This window comes from Branchiostoma floridae, chromosome 6, assembly GCF_000003815.2.
Source record: "Branchiostoma floridae strain S238N-H82 chromosome 6, Bfl_VNyyK, whole genome shotgun sequence".
Lineage (NCBI taxonomy): Eukaryota > Metazoa > Chordata > Leptocardii > Amphioxiformes > Branchiostomatidae > Branchiostoma > Branchiostoma floridae.
The window spans coordinates 26,568,873-26,574,894 of NC_049984.1; the positions used below are offsets into that span (position 1 = coordinate 26,568,873).

General features: G+C 38.2%; 1 long non-coding RNA gene across 2 annotated transcripts; it reads right to left on the bottom strand.

Annotated features, from left to right (window-relative positions):
- Nucleotides 1-841: 841 nt before the first annotated feature.
- LOC118418666 lies at nucleotides 842-4,519 on the bottom strand. 2 transcript variants are annotated; one of them, XR_004831491.1, is made up of 4 exons: nucleotides 4,208-4,519; nucleotides 2,136-2,313; nucleotides 1,379-1,471; nucleotides 842-1,149 (listed from the first exon to the last, which is right to left on the bottom strand). It is a non-coding gene; the product is annotated as an uncharacterized LOC118418666 (long non-coding RNA). The 2 variants fall into 2 exon arrangements; XR_004831490.1 differs by lacking the exon at nucleotides 4,208-4,519 and having other exon boundaries at nucleotides 2,136-2,376.
- Between the last annotated feature and the right edge of the window lie 1,503 nt (nucleotides 4,520-6,022).

The following is a 6,022-nucleotide window of genomic DNA, read 5'->3' on the forward strand; positions in this document are numbered from 1 at the left end:
AAAACAAAATTTATCCCTCGCCAGGAGTATTTTTGGAGCTTCAAGTTGTCGCCAAACCAAATACACTACAAGTTGTCTGTAAATGCTTTTCTAGGCAAAGTGAAGCTAAACAAGTGCTTTAAAAAAGCTGGCATTTTGCCAAGGTTTGCGTGTGTAAACGCTTTTTTCTAGTTATTGGAATGTGCTGAAACTATTGTTTATATTAAATAGATGTCAAAAAGGAAACAAGAACAATTGAAAATCACCCTTCCCCTGGACTCGAACTCGGGTCGCACGAGTCGCACGGACCGTAGCTCTGCAAATCAGGCTGACGTCACAGGTATTTGTGTAGTGACCCCTGAACCCGGAAGTCACTTCCCTGCATCTTGGTGCACTTTTCCGAAAACGATATATCAGCGATCGTTTACCCCCTGCTTTAAAACTTTTACATTGTCACGGTCTCCATAGTACGTACTACAAATCTGATTAGTTTGAAGGTCCAGTTCTTTTTCGATATTACAGGGCGATCAATGAAAAATCGTGGCGTGTTCGGAAAAATTTTTGCACTGGAAATCCTACTAATAGTGAATATTCCAACCAAAATTTTAAAAACACAATACAATGCCTGTTTTTTACTGTTTCTGAAAGAGCTAATCAAGAGGAGTAAAATGCTTTTTAAATGGTGAAAGGTAAGTGTGTGAATATGTCGCATTATTTTCATGTTGAGTCATGATGTTACACTGCATCAACAGTACAACTTTACACTTGTATAATAAAATATACATGACAAATGTTTGTACTAATAAGAGATAAAATATCAATAGGTAGACATTGTTTAAACACTAAATTTATTAGGATAAGTTCAACATTTTCCAAGGTCAAAGGCTATCTTCAGGATACATACAATCGACATAGATTTCTTTGATGTACCGTAGTGCAGGTACACACTGTACATGTACTTCTCCTTATTTAATCAATACTAATAATGCATTTGTAAACAACTTTTTACAAAAACAACAGTCTTACTTATTATTTTCTGTGGTAGCAACAGTATTCTGTAACAAACTTAATGCTAATGGAACTGGCTGCACCACTACCATTCAATATCTCCGCTCCGCTCTCCGGTCTAATATCAGCTACATCTGGGAGTTTGTACAATCTACATTCCACCTGGAAAACAAAATTATTTGAGTTTTATGATTAACATATGTCTACCATGGTGATAATGTTCTTCCATCTGAGGGGATGACGACCTACTCCAGTACCATGTCTGATGTTCATCTACATTTCTTTCTTATGACTTCTTTCTTTCTTGTGACGAAAGAATCAGAATGATCCAATAATGAAATAAAAAATTCAATTAAGAAAGAAAGGCAAGTTGGGGTAAGTAGATAAATACCTGCAACAAGATGGAAGGAGGTAAGTGTCACTGTTTCTGCGACTGAACCTCAGTACCAACTGCGACAACCTCGCCCAGTCGTTAGGAACCTGGCTGATAGTAGAGACAAGAGTATAATATTGCAGGTAAGTACAGATATATGATTTTTGCTACACCAGAAAAGTCAAGCAAAAAATCCTTTGGCACAATCTGACAGAGAATACACAATCTGTTTGCACAAATTTTTCACGTTGACACTGAAAATTTCATTAGTGGTTTGAAAAATTCGGGCATAGGTTCCCGGCTGACCCCTAACCGGGGGCCACGGTGCTTCAAATTCAACAAGTGAAAAAATACACAATGGTATTTTAGACTTGGAATGAGGCAAGAAATGATTCACACGAACAGTAACAATGACATTGAAAATACAATTAGATATTTTCTAAAAATTGGGCATAGGTTCCCCGGCTGACCCCTAAGCAGGCCATGGTGCCTCAAGTTCAACAAGTGAAAAAAAATACTAGTACACAACAGGCCAAGCAATGATCCATATGTACAATGTACTAAAGAAAGCAATAAACTAAGAATAATTAATAAGAAATAATTACTAAGAAACATTTTACATACATGTAAGTTTCATGATTAAAACATGGATAAAGAAACACTGCATAGAAATTTGCTGGGATATTGACTTGAGAAAAAAAAATTTGTTCAAAAGCACATTTTCTTCAACACGCCCCCCTCCCCCAAACACTACAAGTTGTATCAAGTATTTTACCTTGAAATTCTTCATCCATAGCGTCGAAACAGGTTTTCTTGTGCCGCTTCAGTCACATATCCTCCGTTTCTGAGGGGCACGCAGCCCAAAATTTGGCGCGTCAGGATCACGCGGCGCCGCCCGCCGGCCGGCCAAATCGGGGCGATCGTCAGGGAAAACAGCCCAGCGCTTCGCCGTACTGCAGAGGGTTTTCGCGGATCAAATTATGAATATTCGCAAGGGCCTCTGGGACGCTATATGTAAGTGTTATGTATATGTCACAGGGGAGATTGGAATCCAGGGGGATTCGGAATCCTCCTAGGGGAGATCGGAATTCCAATCTCCCCTAGGAGGATTCTGAATCCCCCTAGGGGAGATTGGAATTCTAATCTCCCCTAGGGGAAATTGGAATTCTTCTGTATGTCCAGTCTTCCCTAGGGGCATTCCAGATTCCCCTAGGGGACATTGGAATTCTTCTGTCATTCTACTGCAATTCCAATCTCCCCTAGGAGAATCAAGAATTCTCCTAGCTAAGGAGAGATTGGAATTCTACCAGAACTATAGTCAAGGATGTTACACTATTGTCACTTTTACAATTACTAGTACATGTATATTGAAGGATACCAAACGTGTGTCACTTCTACAACGTTAACTACACTTAAGTCTGACTAGTGAAATGTACTGATCTGAATAGGTGTGAAACTGTAACATCTTGAAACTGTGATTGATATTTTGGCATTTTGGCACTTTGATCACTTTTCAGTTGTTATTGTTCTTCCAAAGTTGCGAAATGATTCTTGTCAATGTTAACTACACTGAAGTCTGACTGTTGAAATGTACTCATAGCTGTTAATTTTGCCAAATTTTGAACTGCAGGCTTTGATTGGAATATGACCTCTAAAGTATGGAGTCACTAACTTATAATGGCATATGCAAATGTGCTAATTTACATATTGGTGACATTTGCATACCATTATATTATTATGAGTTAGTTACTCAAATGATTCAGTCTACTTTCCAAAACAATTTCATCCATTCTGATTATTGGTAGCATCAAAGATTGTCCTGGCAGAATTCTGGATTCTCCTCTATTACTAAATGTTGGAAAATATTATGTTTAATGAGCTATAGTATAGTATAGGATAATGTGCTATTGTACACTATAGAGAAGTATTCTTAATCTTAGATTGTCAGCAAAAAGACAAGTGTTAGATATAAAGCATAAGATATGATGATTTATTCTTAGAAATAATTATAAATCCTTTGTTGCATTGTTTGAAACTTTGAATCCATTCATGGTAGATTCAAAGATTATCCTGGTAGAATTCCAATCTCTCCTAGGAGAGATTGGAATCCCAGTAGAACTCCAGAAGAATTCTAATCTCCCCTAGGGGAGATTGGAATTCCGATCTCCCCTAGGAGGATTCCAGATTCTCCTAGGGGAGATTGGAATTCTGATCTCCCCTAGGGGAGATTGGAATTCCAATCTCCCCTAGGAGGATTCCGAATCCTCCTGGATTCCAATCTCCCCTGTGACATATATATATTCGATTTATTTGGAAAACATTTCATCTTTATGAATTGCTAATGCATGGTTAAATGTTAAAGCAATTATTTGATGATATGCTGCACCAATCTAAGGAATATCATACTTCATTTATTAAATTCAATGAAATATCAGGGGCAATTACGGACCACAAACAATGACTCATGACAGAGCTTTTAAGAAGTATACAAATTCTTAGCAGATACTGTAAATCACTTTATCTTCACGGTTCCAAATTTTCACGGTCTGAGAAAATTGAACTTGTTCTCGGAACTATATGTTCACTGTCGAGGCAAGTGCACATGAAAAAAGTCTGTGAATTATTTATCGGTAATGATAAGTTCACGTTACAGTCGTCACCGTGAAAACAGTGAACATAACATTACAGTGAAAAAATCAGGAATTACAGTATTGAACAGGTCCGTTCATCACTCCATCACAACGGCCACTATTCTGGCCTCAGAGCATTTTGCCGCTAAGGCGGCAAAATGCAAAAAATACCTAAAATTCAAAGACACATTCTGTCATACCGAATATCCAAACTCACCTCAAATATGGCCGCCCTGCACTGACTGAATTCCACCCAGAACCAAAGCACTTCTCCTGTATCAGTGCGCGTAAACATCTGGAATGCCGTCAGACTCCAAATGAAATACATACATATAGTTTACAACGCCATAAATTACAAACAATAGAGTGAAATAGTCAAGAACAAACAAAAAGTCTAACGTATCGACATATTGATAGAACGTCTCCTTTCTCGGTAGGAGTATTTTATGGCGGCCCCTGTGTACATTCCGTCTGGGGAGGGTATTCGGTGAAGCTGAATGACGAACGAACAGCACGGAGGCTTACTTAGGGGTTTTCGAAGCACGCTTGTTAAAAAAAATATACTGTAACAAATTAACACGTAAGGCCACAGGAAGTTAGTTGTATGGATGCTGTAATAGTTGGCAAATCTTATCGTCTTGATGTTGAAATTTGCTTTGTGGCCCAAAAATACATTTTTGTCATCTGCCATGTTGGGTGTCCAATAGGAAAAATGTAAGACCAAGGAGGTTTAAATAGGACATAATCAAGCTAAAGACAAGCCAGGAGCCAGTTTGTGATTGGATACAAGCAGCAAAAGTATTAAACGCTATTATAAAGATGTGTCGATTTGTCAAAGCTTTGATGATATTGTTATTTATAGTCCGAGCACTAGTACGGGAATCAATATAACTACATAGTGTTCGTCAGTACAAGAGCCCCGTGTCCTTTATCTCACTAACAACAACGTGTTGGGTCTAATGTGTTATACACACAAGTTTGTATACACCTACCTACCTACCTACCTTAGTCCCTTGACCTCCAGGTCGTTGGGGGGACAAGGTAGACATAATTATTAAAAAAAATGTGTGTATAACACATTAGACCCAACACGTTGATATGCAAGTTAGGCATTTCCAACATCATGTGACATCTGTATACTTAGTATGATGCTCAGTAGTAGATATCCACTTTAAAATCACCATGTTATTTGCGTAATTAATGAGGAAATGCAATACATGTTGAAAAGGATGTCTATTCAATACTTATACATATAACATGTAAAAAGGTTAAGGGAAATATCGACAAAGATTGGCCGACAAATTAAAACCTATCGTATTGATATCCACAGTGGCCATTGGACAAGTGTGGAGAAAGGTACAGATACCGGAACTCCTTAACGAGGCACTTGTAGGGAAGTCACTGGAGGGGATGATCAGCAGCCTTATGGATGCGCTATTTACGACCAATGAGACGGTAGCTAGCTCATTCGAGGCCAATGAGAAGTGGAAGTTGAAACAGTTGGATTGGAACAGGATGGCGGCAATGCGGGGTGAGTCGAATGTCTCGATTAATGGCTCGCACTAAATGACCTTTCAAATGATGGAAAAATATGCTTGCAATATTGAGGTAGAACAGGATCAGTACCGGGTCTTCACAAACAAAAGGCGCAGACACGGTTTTCAAAATGTTTGGATAAACCCATTCCATAACGCCAAAGTGGCCAAACATTTTAAAAACGTTGTCAAAGAAAGTCTGAAGGGCACGTTTGTTTCTGGCTTGCGGCAAGAAATAAGGAATTTAAGCATGTGTCTGTTAGACATCTAGGTTGATATCTAAGGGAGACTCTTCTTTTTTTCTGTGTGTAACTTATTGAAAATTTAATTGAAAAAAAAGAAATTTAAAGCAAACCACAAATCTATTTTAAATTCAAAACCGACTTTACTTGTGAAAATTCCATTTCATCAATCCAAAATCAACCAAATTGCGAATCAGTGCACATTGTTTAGAGATAGATAAAAGAAAGCTACTTATGGAGGACTTACAACACAGA